Below are 17,002 nucleotides of genomic sequence, written 5' to 3' on the forward strand. Positions count from 1 at the left end.
AGTGTACTTAAAGGATTATGATTGATAAGGCTGTCTTGCCAGAGAATGTTGACACAGGTGTGCATCGTTATCTTAATTAAGATCCTGAGAAAATGTCTATAAAATGGTGACATAAGAAGGGCGGCATATTTTTGTACAGTTTTGCTTTTGGAGAATTTAATTGCACTAGAAACCTGTCTTGGAGCTCCCAGATTTTGTGAGCCCTTTGGCAGCAGAAGTTTTAGAGAGAAATGATAGTTCAGTGCTAAGTGTTCTGGCATGTATTAATACTACTTGTGGCTTTTTGGCAATGCCTTTGTCAGCTTTCTTTGTGCTCTATCTTTGTGGAATAATGGTTCCTGTTTTAGAAAGAAAAACATAAATAGAGTAGTATATTCTTAAGCAAACGGTTGGTGTTCAGAAAAAATCTGTAGAGGAAGGTGTGCTTAATGTGCAGGAACCAGGAATATAATAAAAAGGTAAATATAGAAGAAATGTATGCCCCTTCAGTTTTTGGAAAACAGTCTCCTAGAACGTTTTAATGACCTGAAACAATTTCTTTTTTCTTATGATCAAGTACTTAGCTACATTATTTATGAAATGCCTCTTTTTAATTGCCGGAAATAAAGGAAAACGGTTTTATTTCTTCCAAAATAGGGTTCTGTAAATTTGAACTGATGAACAAGTGAAGATAGTGCATTTAGACTCTTCTTAGTTTAAGGATCTGATTCATAACCTGGGTGACTACTAAAATAATACTACTGTCCTTTACTTCAAATCTCTGAGTGCAAAAACAATAGCAGAACGGATGCTTGACTTACCCAGCACCTAATACCCTTCAACATAAGTATTGCATTAAGATTACCCCCCTCTCTTTGTAGCTCATGATTTCCTGGAAGCTGGCTGTCCATCAGTGTGTATATAAGATGTGTGAATGTTTTTCTTTAATATTAAAACTCACTGTAGAAAGAGGAAATGAAAGTGGAGGAGGCCATAGGCGTCTGATCGGAGAGGCCAGGTGTAGAGTCACAGCTCATTCCTGACTCCAGGGATAATTAGCTGGCTAGAATTACATGGTAAACTAAAATCAGAGAATGACTTATTTAGATTCATTTGCTGAAAGTAAAACAAGAGCATTAATTTTCAGATAATTGCTTTGCTTACCCTCCCAACACCCCCATCAAAAAATTTTTTTTCTGGCAGCTAAGATCAGCATCCCTGTGCTATTATCCAAATATTACTTTCAAATTCGATATGCTGTGTTAAAAGAAATGAAATAGGAATATGAACTAATTACCTATCATCTGTTTTAATGAATAACACTAAATAATTATTAATATATTTCTAATTATAGAAATCTTAGGGAAAATTTCAGTGTTCTTCGGTTGATAATGTGCAAGTAAATGAAATCATGTAATCCTTAGTGAATTAAACATGTTCTTTAAAGTGGATTATGAAAACAGTATCATATTTGGAGTAACGTTTTAACTCTTGAGATAGCACAGCCTGTTTTGTGTGGTAATATCTCAGTATCTTTGTGTATTTCCCTTCAATGTCAACATTGTGTTGACGACTCCTGTAGCTTTAACATCTTTCTGGTATAATTGTTAGCTGTTTCATAAAGAATAATTATCTTAATACAATGGCAGCTGATACAACTCTAAGAAGATGTAAAATCTTGCAATTATTTTTTTCTTGTTCAGTAATGCCTCCAGTTTGCTTTCACAGCACTACTCTGGAGTGTGACACTCATGACTTATTTCTGCATAAACCTACAGTATTTTTATAGCTAGAGTATACCTACATACCAGGTTAGCTTGGCAAATTAACTTAGATGCTTCAAAATTGAAAACCAGTATATTCTATTGGAATTTAAGTTTAAATCTTTATTAGTAAGGATGCACTTAACATTTGTTCAGGAGAAGAGAATATAATTTTCTCCTGCAGTTATCATTTATGTAATCCATTTTTCTAGCCTTTTCTCAGGCTAATGATATTCCACACCTTGATACAGCCTTTCCTTGTTTATTTGCAGTAATATAGAGTGATACCTTGGAGAAAATTAGATTAGATATTCATATCTAATATCCCAAAAGTATTTAACTAGCCTTCTGTGTTTCCTTAAACAGAATCATTTCCGTTTTCTATGGAGGTTGTAAGTGTGATGCTTCCATGATACATTTGGATATTTTCAGCTAAGTTCACTTCTGAACTATGGGGTTCCTCCAGATGTTGCCTGAAATTTGTCCTTGCGCATCCCCACGCTCACCCCCAAGTGAGTGTCTGCACAGTTGTGCTTGTGTATGGAGTAAACTCAAAATAGCATCCACGTTTGTTTTACTGAAGCAGTTATATTGGTAATAGGGACGGACTAAATACAGAATGTAGAGAGTATCTCTTGAGGCCTTTGGTTGTTAAAATTTTACCAATGCATTAAACAAAGGTTTAGTAAATAGAAAAATTTTTGATTCGTGGAAATACACTGAATAATTTATTTTTTAAGGTTAGTGAAATTTATGAACTCAGTGCTTTTCATAAAAAGCAAAACAAAGGTTATGATATGTTATAGAAATAGAATCATTATTTAAAGGAAATGTTTATACCAAATTCCAGTTTTTGATTATTTTCCTTACTTCGTTCTTTTAAGAATAAATTTAGTGGGAGTATCAGCTCTAGTCATGGGTACTAAACTCTTAATGACAATAGATATACAGGTGTGCACAAAATGTCACTCTTCATCAAAATAGGGGCTGCTGAGTACAAACTTATGAGACAGGCTATGAGAAAAAATATGTTGTGCAGAATATTTGTGTTGTCTAGTAGGGATTTCGTGATGATGAATATTTTCTTAAGTAAAAAAGATGGTTGTATGACCCCCTCCAAAGAAAAAAAAAGCTAATTCTACAGAAAGTAGCTCAAGTTAGTACAGCCTGCCATAGAATAAATGCTTCTCTGTGAATACTTTCAAAGGCATTATGGTGATTTTTAACATTATATGAAGTAATACATAATTGTTTTTAAGTAATGCACTTGTGTTCCCTGTCACTGATTGGGCCTTATGGAGTATGTATGACCAAGAACTGAAGCATTACAGTGACTTAGAAAACATACAAATATAAAGAAAATGTTAAACAGTAAACAATCTAATCCCTCTTTGTTTGCCTCTAAGCTTAGTTTTTGCTTTTTGTTTTTTAACCACATGTAAAGTTGTTGAATTTAAAAGCCAGGAGGATTAGATTTGTTTTCCCCCTCCTAAGGATAAGTATAAGAAAAATCTAAACATATATGCACATTGGTTGAGTTTTATATCTGTTATCAGCCACAATTTATTATTGAGATTCATATTTATTTCTTACATATGACTTTTATTCAAATGTATTAAAACTAATACTCTTTTTATATCAAATAGGTGTGTGTGTGATATAGGTGGGGGGTTCCCTGCTCTTGAAAATATGAAGAAAGCATGTCCTTTCAACAGTAATAGGTTATGGTTGATTAATTGAGAAGGTTTTACTAAATGTTCTCTAGTGGAAATGGCTAGAGTAAGCTTTTTGAGAAATATATCATTCAGGAATAAAATCAATGGAAGTATTGGTAATTAAATTGTAATTCAATGAAGGAAGGAAGCAGTAGGAAAGATGAAGCTAACTCTTGCTGTTTTTCTCTTTAAGAATCTGCAGTTCATAATGGAGCTACTGTGCTGGCTTTGGAAGGAGGCGATTCTGAAGATAGAGAGGTAATATTATCTCTTCTAAAAGAATACTTTCCTCTGTAATCCTGCGCCTTTATTACATATAAGAACTTTATCTAGTAGACAGCAGTTTCTTTAAATTTGGGGTGTGGAAACGATCTGATTTTCCTGTGCTGAGTTTTTGAGCTGCTTCTCCCAGGGCTCTGGGCTGTGCTGGGAGAGCTGAGAAATCTCATCTAGGCATACTCAGCACCCTTAAAATAGCGTCTTTCTGAGAATGAGATCTGTGATGGTGGCCTGCTCTGTTCTAGTAGATGTCATTTTAGTTTGTGGTTGATGTGCATGCATTGAGCACGTTGCTTAGCTGTCCTCGTTGACCTCCCAGGTTTCATTGCCCTCTCTCTGCGGGGCGGTCCCCCTAGCCCTGAGCGGGAGACTTGCCGGTTGACAGCTGGTTCCAGAGCCCTGCCAGCGAGCTCGACCGGCCCAGCCTGGGCTGCTCTAGCTCCCGTACGTTGGTTCCTTTCCTCGTGGTCAGCTCTAGGTCCCTTTCCATGTTTTGTGCAATCCTAGGCTACGGGTAATCCTTTCCTTCTCCTCTCACTACGTTGGCTGCTGCTTTCTTTGCAGCTGTTGCAGGATTCACATGGGATGGAGGACTCTGTTTTATTCTGGATGAGATCTTTGATAATTCCCCTGCATGCCTTTTCATTCTCAAAAAATGTAATGTTGGTGTTAAAGAGTGAATCAAAGATTCTTGAAGAACAAAAATGAAAAATTTGTGTCGATATGTAAAAGCTTCTGTCTTTTCCTACTACGTTGCCTGTGCAAGTTAAATTAAAAACAGAGTAAAACCCTTTTAGAAACGACGAATCACTGTGTCTAAGAATGTTTACACAGGCTTAAATTGTGTAGTGGTATTTATATCTTTTTTTTCCTTTTTAAGAAAAATGATATACTTTTCTAGTCATCAAAAAATATCTACTCACTGGACTCTATCTATGGAGGGATATTAATAGAAGAATAAAGGGCTTCACGGTGTCTAATTATATAATTAGGAAATTGGTAAGCAGCAGTGGTGGTTAAAACCAGTTTCTTCCATTAAAGAGCTAGTTTACATATAAAAACAAAAACCTTCAGGAAAAAAACTCTTTAATCTTTAAATCAAATGATGTTTTAGGTTAATACAGCAGGAAGGGGAAATATACCCATCTCAGATTCTTTTATTCATGCCTAGGTAGAGGTTGGAAGCAGCTGAGAAAGCCATTAACATAACATGTAGCCTAGGAAAAAAATGATGATATCAAAGTGATTACTTGGAAAGCAGTTTACAATTGCAGAACAACTCAATATTATGACCTTGACCAACTTTTAGATTTCATATACTTGGGTTATTACTCCAGCTTTTAAAATAGCAACCTATGGTATAGCTTGTGTATGGAATGCAAGGGTATTTTTGAATGGACTAGGTCTTACTTGTCATCTAAAATGTGCTACAGTATTACAAAGTTGATACGTAATATTCATTAATAGAAGGAAAATGTAAAATTTAATATCAGGGCAACTGAGACCTTTAAACCTTCTTTAAAAGTATAATCTTGACATCTATGACACTGTTTTTTGTCTTTGTTATATAGATAGAATTATGGACAGTCTACACTCCAAATGTTTTATTTATTAATTCCAAATTTTGTTCTTTACAGTGGGCTTTTAAAATAAAAGGAATATGGGCTTTAGAGAGTAAGATTTTGAGTCATGGACTAATTTATTGAGCATTAGTACACAGAAAAGCAGCCTTGATTAATTTGAAACTGTGAAAAAGAGGGCAGGTAAAACTGTTTTCAGCTGAAATTTACTAATGCAGCAACTGTTTGAATTAAATGTTTGTTAACATAATAGCGATGGCATTTTCTCCTCCTCCTCCTTGTGGTTTTGTCCAACTAGATGTTACAGTGGCAGTTGCACTGACTGTTAAGTGTTTAAATGATGACACCATTATGTGAAGTGATTTTGAAATGAGAGATTCCAGCCAAGAATTACATCTGCTCCCATCTCCTTCAAATCATACTCTCTGGCAGTACAGATTATGATTGATTTGTTTGTGACAGATTGCAGGAAACAGTCATTGATTTTTCAATATTTTACCTTAAAATTATTTACAGTTGTAACCATGGGGAGGTATTTCCATGGGCTGTCAGCCCCTGAAAGACTAGGATAATATTCCCTGCTCTCTGACAAGACAAATTACCTGTAATGAGTGCAGTAGCTGAAGGGTATACTTTTATTTTAAAATATGTCAATAACCCCAGTGACTAAACGAATATTGATTTAGCATAATGAAGCCTGAGTAATGTGAAAATGAGCTTTTTCAAGGAGCATGGTAAAGACTTCCTTTTTAGCTGGTTGTAAGAAGCTTTTCATTCTTTTCAACTTGCTGGTAGAGATAAGAAGTTTTATATGCAAACCATCAGGAATGATAGTGTTGTCTGTGATAACCAGGGTCCAAATATTTTGCCCTTGCTTTTATCGATTCTTTTGCAAATCTTATTTGCACTCTTACTTTTCGTCATAGAATAGCTACTGATTTGCTTGCTCTTATCTTCAGCCAACTTAATATTTTTACAATTTCAGCATATTTCTCATCAGAACCTCCAGTATTGGATATTACAATATAAGTCTGTATACAATCACTTGTAGATGACATAATAATTATCTTAAGACATTTCAGATGGGTTATTGTAGTATTTAATGTGCCGTATTTTATGGTAGAGTAATTCCCAGTCCCTGGACATCAGATTGCTTTCAGTGGGAATGAAGATTAATTTACTTAAGTCCTGATATTTTAGGCATCAGTGCATGTTTTCATTTTTGTTAGGCTTTCCCTCCCTTTTAAAATGTAATTCTCAACTTTTTATGGATTAAGATCCCAATACATTAGGTCCTTCAAAGAAGAATGATAGTAGAGTAGTATATAGCTTTATTTTATGGTCCATTTAGGAGCCTGATGATCTTATGCCTAAATAAGAATCCTCATGTCTAACTTGGTAAGGAGAAAATAGGGCAGGCAGTGCCGGTTACATGTAATAGAACAGTAAGTATTTGAAGATGTCTAACTGATATTCCATGGGAATCTAACATATTTTATAATAACCAATAGTAATAAAATTTTATTGAAAGCAAAAGTAAAAATGAGTCAGGATTTGAAGAAAATTCAGATGGCTCTTTGCGAGTGCTGCTTCTTGTGTAGCATCGCATCAGAAATGTTGCCATAACATGAAAAATATAAGCATATCTTTTAACGGAAAATAGGGTAGACTCTAGAACAAAAAATTATCATTCTGTATTTTCCCGGGAATTTGCCTGAGGGTGTGACACAGATGATCTCTGTTACTCATCTTACTTATCTTAGTTGTGTCCTTCAATAAACTGGTTGCTTTGTAAAATACTGGTCCCATGGTTTCAAATACTGTAAGATTTTAGTTCCTCTTCACCCCTCCACCATATTCTTTCTTTTTTTCTATAAAAGGAGCTTTGAAAATAGAAATATAAAGGTTACGTCGTCATCATATATGAAACTGGTAGCCTAAATTCTCCATCCATTAATTTGGTTTAATATAGTTTTCTAAATTGATACTGTATCCATAGAACTTGTCTATGGATAAGGCCTATCTATAGATATGCCTTCCAGAAAAAAATGAATATAGATTTTTTTCCTTAATTGCTTTTTTAAGGCAAAGTGTATTTTCGTCAGACAAATCTATTCTAAGTAAAACATCTGTATTGTTGTTTAGTTTATTTTGAAGTAAAATAATAAATGTATTATGGTGAGCACCTCCTGAGCTCATCATTTAGTTTAAAGCTGTCTGTTCATTTTACAGTACATGTGCAGAAATATTTATGTGAATGAAATTCAATAAATACATAGGTAAAGTTTTTTTCTAGGGAAACTATTCTCTTTTGAATACTACGCCATTTTCCATTTCTTTTCTCCTCTTGAAAAAAAAATCCTGCCCTTGTTCTCCTTTACTGAAAAACTATTTAGATAAAGTGTTTTTAAATCATGCAATTCACTGCTTGGGGTTGGTGGACACATTTATTTTTTTGAAAAGGAGAAAATGCCCCCATTTTAAAAATCTTTCTTGTATTTGTATCTATTAAGATAAACAGTTTACTTTGATACGGTACATACCAATCTAATTTTTTTTCCAGAATTCATTTTACTGTTTGGCCTGACCCTCTATGATAACTTAATATAGGAACAAATTAGCATATAATTCTATTTTCCATGTGACCTCAACCAGTTCCAGAATTGCACCGCTACTTTTGGGGGGCAATTTGATAGTTTATGTAGACTGTAGGATTAAGTGTTTGCAAATGTTCACTGCATCCTGGCTAATATGTTATCGAAAATGTTTAAAAGTAAACAGTTAGAGGAAATACTCACCCCTATTCCTAAGGTATTAAAATGGCTCCGAAAGGTAGCATTTTTAATTAGTGTACATAATTGATTAGTGATTTGTCTTCTCCCAAGCATAAAGCAGCAGGGCAAAGTTAAGTGAGGTCGGTGAAGTGTAAGAACATATTAGGGATTGATGGTGACAATGATCATGACAACTAAATGGATTTTTTTTTCTTTTAGATTCAGCTGTCGGTCTTTGACATTTCCTGTGGTCTGTTCACTCTAGATGCAAAGGACATGGAAAAATCAGGTGCTTATGTGGTTTAAATGTGTTTTGGATGCCCTTATTTATAGATTACAATATTTTTCCAATTCAAATCCGCAGTTGTCATGCAGAAGATTCTTTTGATCACCAATTTTATTTAAAATGCTTAGCATTGTAGTGTATTACCGAACATTTTCTGTTTTAATCAAAGTATAGAAAAAGTAAAATCAATTCTATATGTTGACTTTTTTCTAAAATGTTATTATTGCATTGAGTGAATGTTTATATCTGAAAAAGAAAGTTCCAAAAAAAAAATCCCTTTCTCTATCATAGCAATTCTTCTGGCAGTCTGATATTATTAGAATTGGTTTAAAGTCACTTTCTAATGTGATTCTATTATATTTACGGGAGAAAAAAGACTTGAAAGGTATCTGTATATATATTTTAATTCTTTATATTAGTCCCTCTGGAATAGAACATTTTCTCCTCAAAAAACCTTTTAGCTCAACTCAGATACAAGGAGAGAATCATCTTAACTGGCAGAGCATTTGTTATGCATTTGAACATTTGGTTTATGTAAAGAAGGTTGACATCTAATCTTCCACAGAGTTCTTACATTTGGGTAGACTGAATAATGATGGTTTGCCTTGCCACTGGGAAATTCCTTGCTGTGGCCTTTGTGGCGGCTGTAGGAAAACGGGAGGATTCCTCTGTGGCAGGCAGGCCTCGGGCTTCTGTGGTGTGAACACTGGCAAGGGGTATGTCTGACCAGAGTTAGCCCCCAGTGAGGGAACTGGGGAGATTCACAGATGCTGATGACACTCGAAGAAACTGCTGTGAGTGACTGTTTTGTAAATGACCCACTTTCTACTTCATCTACTTCTATAGTTTTTACAGAGAAGGTGCTATGAGAAATCCGTAAGCTCAGATCTCCATACGGTAAGGTAAATGTATTAGGCTACAGCATTCCTTTTTTTTTTTTTAAATTAAATTTTATATTTTGAGATAATTATAGGTTTTACATGCAGTTGTAATAAATAATGGAGAGGTCCACTGTACCCTTCACCCGGTTTCCCCCAGTAGGTGCAGTATATAGTGCAGTATCACAGCCTGCTTCCCTCCGGCTCTCCCCCTTAACCTTTGCAGCCGCTAGACTGTCCTCCATTTCTATCAGTTTGTCTTTTCAAGAATGTTACATAAATGAAATCATACAGTATGTAACCTTTGGCAATTGGCTTTTCTCACTCAGCACAATTTTCTGGAGATTCAGCTATATCCGTTGATACAGTAGTCTGTGCTTTTTATTGTTGGGTAGTATTCCATGGTATGGCTGTCCACAGTTTGTTTAACCATTCGCCAGTTGGGATTTCAGGGTTGTTTCTGGTTTTTCACTATTACAGATAATACTGCTGTAAACATTAGTGTGCAGATTTTTGTGTGAACACAAGTTTTCATTTTCCTGGGATAAATGCCCAGGAGTGTGATTGTGGGTCATATGATAATTACATAGGGTATTTTTTTTTTAAGGCTAGAATTGATTTTGTGTATATATGGAAGGGTAGACAAAGAGGACATCTACATTTTTGTGGGCTTTTTGCTTTAACTGGATTTGTTTATGATTTTAAAACATACAGACTATCTTAAATAACTTATAGCTAGATGTCAAAAACCATTTTTCCACAACCTAGATTTAGTTCCTATTTTTAGAGAAATACTTTTAAGAAAAAATTACTTTTTTTCGTGAGCAATTTCTAAGTAAAGGAATAAAGATGGCCATACACTACAGAAGAGATGCTGCAAAGCTGACAGGTTACTTGGGGGAAATTTGGGGGGAATTTTCCAAGTGTTGGTAGAGACTTGACATTCAAGGATGTATTGTAATAGTTTCTCAATTGATCACTACCATGTTGCCTGCAGTTTTTATTTGTAGAATTAATTCATTATCTTTACACTTTGTGTTCAGTGGTATTACATTCAATGTCTATTTAATTCAATTACATGCACTTAGAAAAAGAAGGAGATAAAAAACAAAAAGTACCTTTTCCCAGTACATGGCCTCTAAAATGCAACTACTTCACATGATGCTAAATGGAAGAAGCAGCTCTGTTCCCAGCCCTGGTGGAAATTACAGTTATGGTATACTTACTGGACATATTGAGGCATGTACAAAATAGCCATGTGTGGTATATTTTGTTTGTTTTATTTATTTATTTTTTGGGTGAGGGGAGGTAATTAGGTTTTTAAAGTTTATTTATCTTTTTAATGGAAGTACTGAGGATTGAACCCAGGACCTTGTGCATGCTCGGCATGCACTCTACCGCTGGGCTATATCCTCCCCACGATGTGTGCTGTATTTTGGAAGAGACCCACTGAAAGGATTTTCAAGGATTTATTCTGATTTTCCATCATATATTCTGACTTTAGAACTCTCACTGAAGATGTAGCTCCATTTCTTTTTTTAGAAACACTGGATGTCATTAACCGATTACAATAATCTTTCCGACAAAAGTCGATATTATAATTCTTTGACTGTTTTGAGTGAGGCATTAGGCTCAGGGGACCCCAATCTTGCAATGCTTCTAAATATAGTTTACTGTTTAGCCCATTATGGTCATAACCATAGTGATATAAATGACATATGATAATGAAATAGTCCTTGTGCTTAAAAATGACCTGGACAAAAGATAGTATGGACACTTGGAATCTTTATGTACCAGTAGTCACTCATCATTAAGCAGCGAGGGAAGCATCCCTGCTGTAGCACTTCTAGGCACTGGGACCCTGGCAGTAAAGAGATAAAGGCCCTGATTACATGGTTCTCATCTTTCTTAGGCTGGATGTGGGGAGTCAGGTGGGGGCCGGGGAGGAGTGGAAAGAAACTGAGATGGAGACCAACATGATTATGTATTCCTAGAAGTCGAGAACCTTCAGAATTTAGGAGAGGGACTAGGAGAGCTGAAGCTGCCCGAGCAGGCTTCACAGAAAACAGCAGTCTTGAGTTGTGAAGGAGCATGTATGTGACACGGAGACGAGGACACCCGGGGAGAGGGAAGTGAGCTGCAGGGTGGTTTGTTAGAGGTGGGGTGCAATTTGGTCTCGTTCGAATTTCCTGGGGCCTCAAAAGGGGATGTCACTGCACCAAAGTATATTTAACAGAGTGCTATGTTTTAAGAACTCACCATAAATGTGGCATACTTTCTCTAAGAGCCATATTTGAATTTAAGTATGTGGATTTGAAAAAACAAATGGATACCCTTCCTTATAAAACTAGGGCTTGGAAGTATCTTGGTTATGAGGCTCAGTCTGGTTACGTGCGTGTATGTGAAAAACAAAATATTATTTTCCTCCTTTTATGTTTGATAAGGAATAAGATAGCCTGTACTTTTCTGATGTCTTAAGTGCATAATCTGTAAGACTATGATACTTTAAAAATTTTAAATTTATTTTAGGCTTAAAATAACAAAGTTCTTTTAGAAGAGTTCCAAAATTAAAACTGCAATATCACATGAAGATAACAGTTACATTAAGAATATATTTGTAAGATGGTATATAGAGCTGGTGGCTTTACTAAGAAACTGGGGCACCCTAAGAAAATGCAAGTATTTCTGTGCATTTTTTTTCCAAGTGTTCAAGGTAGTAAGAGAGCTGAGAGCCTTTTCTAAATATGCATCCAGTTTTAGGAGGCTAAATTAGGAAGCTCTCATACGACTGAAGCCCTTTAACTTGGGAACTTGGAAGAAGGACGAAACCTAAGGGACTATTAGAGTTTCTTTAAATTTATATAAATACTAGGTTTTATCAAAGGGGTTATAAAAGACATCAAAATTAAGATATTCAGGCTTTTATATGTAATAATACGGATTCCAGTGTCCCCAACTATAAGCCATTGCCAATGAGGAGGCCAAAATATATTGTGTTTTAGGAAAGAGCTACATTAGGTAGGCGACTTAAAAGTTCTGAGTGTATATAATGGCCCAGCATTGTGGAATCATCTTGTAATACTATTTATCTAGCAGTTTAAAAAAAAGGAAAAGAAAAAACGGTGCTATTTTAGACAGTTTAAAAAAAATTTTTTTACAAATACTGCAAATCATAGGTTGGTTACCACTAGACTTCCTGACTCTGCTGTGATTGCTGTATTCTCTGTGTATTCTTTTAAAATACCAGGCACTTTATAATTTTGCCCATAATTGTTTATATATATTTTCTCCACAAAATGTTTTTAGAACAACTTAGTGCTAAATTACCTTACCCTACCTGCCATCTTGAAACTGTACGTATGAATATACTGAAGTGTCAGTTGCAGACACATTAGCAGCCTCTTTAATTTTTTTCCAGGAGCCTTCTTATTCAAAACACCTTTCAAACTCAAGGCATAAAAATAGCAGGCAGCTTCCACTTGCAGGCTTTTGAAGCTGGAGAAGACTTGTTTTTCATGTGAAGAAACTGCATCCCAGGAAGATGAGATGACTTGCTAGTAAGTGATAATCAGGATCTTTTGACTCCAGAGCAAACTCTGCCAACTTGAGGATGCTTATCCCCAATTCTGGAAATTCAGTCTGCACATGCTTGTATCACAACCCTATTCTTCACAATGTTTTATTCTCTACATGTCAGAAATAAATGTCTACTTGCCATCTGTATGCATCATACAGACATTTAGGCTCCTAGTATGGGTACAAGTAGCAAGTTAAAGTATGTTAATCTCAGAACTGAATTTTAACCAATAGGAGGTTCCATTTATTCATTATTATGTATGCATACCTTCTGTGTTTTAACATTGTGAAAAATCCAGGGAATCAAATACAAATACAGCAGGGTTCCCTGAATTCAACAAAGTGGGCCTTGGGTTCAGGCCTGGAGGTGAGATGGTGAACAGTTTGCCTTTGTAATCTTGGAATGAAGCACCTACCAGGGAGACAGAGGCATAAACAGACCTTTCAGCACAGCATGGTGAGAAGGAAAGGTCGGGTGCTGTGGGATCACAGGGGCACAGTCCCCAACCAAGCCCAGCAGAGGGTGGGCAAACTCAAGGAAGGCTTCCTGGAGGAGAGGGGCATTGGGGTTGAGCCCTGAAGGAAGGACGAACAAAGAAAGACAAGGGAAAGCATGGTGCATTGGGGAATCTCCAAGGATTTTGGGAGGAGCAGGAGAGGTATGTACGGAGGTAGGAAAGAGATGGGAGTAAGCAGGGGCCTGGCTGCCAATGCAACAGAGCAGCTTGGACTTGGTCATACTTTCATCTGCTCAGGGCTGCGCTGGGGAGATATCACTTCCCCTGGTAGTGTGGGGGAGCCCAGCAAGACTGGATGCTGAGACTAGTTAGGTGGTTTTTGCAAGTAACTATCCAGGTGTGAGAACAGTTGCTGGAGCTGAGAAAGTGGCCAGGGGAAGAAGAGATGTTGATGGATTGATGGGAGATACTAAGACACTAGAGATAAAAGGACACGTGACTGACTGGTTACATATGGGGGTAAGGAAAAGCATGGCAACGAGGGTGTCCAGATGGCTGCAACAAGGAGGTTGTGGTACCAGGGTTTTGAGACAGGAAACCTGGGAGAAGCAGATCTAGTGGGAGAGGACACAGTGGTTTTGAGGTGCTGGTAGAATATCCAGGGAGTTTGGAACTCACAGTCTAGTTGCAGGCAGGGAACATAGTCTGTTCTTTCATATTGGTCTATTTTCTTTTCTCTGAAAGGCAGATTTCTCAAGAAATGTGTTTTCTTTCGTTATTAAATGATAACAGCCGTTAATGGTTCTATGAAAAGCAAATCTGAGATGAACTGTTCAATATTATTGAGTAGTGTTTGTTTTAAAAAAGATGGGGCTTAGAAGGATATAAAGGAAGGAAAATGAAAGAGTGTTCCCGGCTCTAGCTGCCCCCTAAACATTTCGGGGAGTTGAGTATACTAAATGTCAACTGTGTAGAGAGATTTAAAGATAGAGAGGGAGGGGGAAAACATTTCCAGGAAAAAAGCACTGGGGAATATTTTTGTTTTTAGAAACTTGATGATTTTGGATTACAACATGTGCTTAAGTGATTAGTAAGTAATGTTATCTGGGTCTCATTACCGCCGACATTTATCCACAAGCACTTACTCAGCACGTACTGGGTACTGGGTACTGGACAGCATTGACCAGACTGGAGACCACAGTGGGCATGGTTCTTTTCTCACAGAATTTAGAGTTTAACTGGCAGATTATAAATCCTGAAGGTAGCTTTTTATGATATGTCTGTCTGTGTCCATTTAATATAATTGATATACATCGTGAGGACAACTTACGATTCTCAAATCCCATAATAATGAACATTTATGCCTCCAGAGGGCACTGGCATGTTCACAGAAGGAAAAACAAGAAAGGATTCAGTGCTGCCCTGACTTTCTGTCTGTTGAGATGGGGCTGGTGGAATTGTTCCTCAAAGCAGGGGACTGGAACATAAACGGACAGTGGCTCCTGGCTGTTCTTGAGTGGCTAAGAAATAAAGAGTTGTGACTCATTTGCTCAAAAGGGCAAGGACAGAAAAGTTGAAGCTGAATACACAGGTTTTAGAGTTAGAGGGAAATTGGAACCTGGTACTGCCTTGAAATTTTGACTTTGAAAACAACATCCTCTCAGAAGCTGCACTAAGGCAGACTTTTGACTGTAAAGCCAAATGAGATCATTTTTTTCAACAAACCACAGTTTGTTATTTCTATACCTTTCCTGTGCCTAACTTAACACGATCCCTCATTTTTCGGGGGAATGGATATCCCTGCTACTGTGTAGTCAACCTCTTGTTTCTTCTTTTTTGTTTTCTCCTGATTTCTTACCTCCCTTATATATTTTAAAATTCTCCCTCTTCACTTAATTTCTTTTCCTCCATTGCTCCCATTCTAAAATATTCCCTCCAGACCCAGTCTCCCCCTCTAAGCTCCACTCCCAGTAGTTCCCTCCTTCACTGCTGAACTTGCAGAAAGCTGGGTTTGTAGAAGTGTGTCTTTTTCTTAGTTTTCTCTATTCTCATTTTCCATTCATCCTCATGCAGTCTGGTTTTCTAGTTATCTTAAGTTGTCTAGACCTGATAGTTCTCAGTTCTCACCCAGCTTAACCTGTCTGCGCATGGAACAGTGTCCTTGGCTTCTGAAATGCTTTGGCCCTTGACTGTGTTGCTTTTGCTTTTGCTTTTGCTGGCCACCTCCCTCCCACCTGCTCTCTGGGGTGCTGCCCCCTGCATCAGCACTGCCCCCTTGCCTGAGCCCTGGTCTCGGATTTTCAGTTAAGACATTTCCTGATCGCCCCTCCTCTGTCTTCTCCACCCTGGGCCTGCTTTCTCTGCCCTTCTGAACATCTTGTCTTGATTCATGGCATCACTCTCACTCCAGTTACCAAATCAGATCAGTGTTACTCTCATAATGTCTACAGGTTAGATCAAGTCTACCTTTTTTAAAACCTCTCAAATCCCACACCTTATTCTGTTCCCACTATCAGAGATACTTGGGGACACAGGGTTGAGGAATCAAGGTCTCTGTGCTTGGAAAGGCCACAGTCCACAGTGCAACTCTAAGTGTGGTCCAGGTACTGTAGTAGACCACAAGCTTTTTATTTTAATAGATTAATTTTCAGAGCAGTTTTAGATTCACAGTAAAAGCGAATGGAAGGTACAGAAATTTTCCATATACCACCTGCCCCTACATGAGCAAGGCCTCCCTCATTATCACCATTCCCCACCGAAGTGGTACATTTGTTATAGCTGATGAACCTGTGTTGACACATCATCACCCAAAGCCCATAGTTTACATTAAGATTAACCCTTGGTGTGGTACATACTATAGGTTTGGACTAATGTGTAATGACAGGTAGCCACCATTATAGTAACGTACGGAATAGTTTCACTGCCCTAAAAATCCTCTCTGCTCTGTCTCTTCACCCCTCCCCTCCCCCCAAACCCTGATAGCCACTGATCTTTTTACTATCTCCGTAGTTTTGTGTTTTCCAGAATATCATGTTATTGGAATCACATAGTATGTAGCCTTTTCAGATTGGCTTCTTTCATTTAACAACATGCATTTGAGTTTCTTCCATGTCTTTTCATGGCTTGATAGCTCATTTCTTTTTAATGCTGAATAATATTTCATTGTCTGTACGTACCACAGTTTATCCATTTAGCTAATGAAGGACATCTGGGTAATTTCCAAGTTTCAGCACTTATGAATAGAGTGGCTATAAACATCTGTGTGCAGGTCTTTGTGTGGATGTAAATTTCCAGTTCCTTTGGGTAAATACCATGGAGTGCTGTTGCTGGATCATATGTCAGAGGATTTAGCTTTATAAGAAGCTGCCAGACTGTCTGACAAAAGTGGCTGTATTGTTTTGCATTCCCCCCAGCAATGAATGAGAGTTCCTGGTGCTCCACATTATCACTAGCATTTGGTAGTATTTGTGTCTGGATTTTGGCCATTCTGATAGGTGTGTACTGGTATCTCACTGGTATGTCTCATATCATCCAGCTGAAATTCACAAACGTGTGGGGCCCTATGACTGGGCCCGCCTGGAATTTTTGTCTCTCGGAGGTGTCCACATTGAGCCTTCAGCAACTTATCGGTTATAGATCAAGTTCTCCAAGCCTGGCACTGGAACTCATGCATTGGAATTCCTGCTTATGGGTTTCTATCCAGTAAGTTGTGGT

General features: G+C 37.2%; 1 long non-coding RNA gene across 6 annotated transcripts in view; it reads left to right on the plus strand.

The window, feature by feature from the left end:
• The window catches only part of LOC105097510 (uncharacterized), a 47,233-nt gene that overhangs the window by 1,481 nt on the left and 28,750 nt on the right, over positions 1 to 17,002 (plus strand). For 4 of the 6 annotated variants that reach the window (XR_004138919.2, XR_010382302.1, XR_004138921.2 and 1 more), the window contains exons 2-4: positions 3,651 to 3,715; positions 8,310 to 8,379; positions 12,673 to 12,811. This is a non-coding gene — a long non-coding RNA (uncharacterized LOC105097510). Of the gene's footprint in view, positions 1 to 2,133; positions 2,255 to 3,650; positions 3,716 to 8,309; positions 8,380 to 12,672; positions 12,812 to 16,823; positions 16,991 to 17,002 lie in introns of those variants that run through there. The other 2 variants (XR_004138920.2, XR_010382300.1) reach the window with 2 other exon arrangements.

Source organism: Camelus dromedarius, chromosome 9 (assembly GCF_036321535.1).
Source record: "Camelus dromedarius isolate mCamDro1 chromosome 9, mCamDro1.pat, whole genome shotgun sequence".
NCBI lineage: Eukaryota > Metazoa > Chordata > Mammalia > Artiodactyla > Camelidae > Camelus > Camelus dromedarius.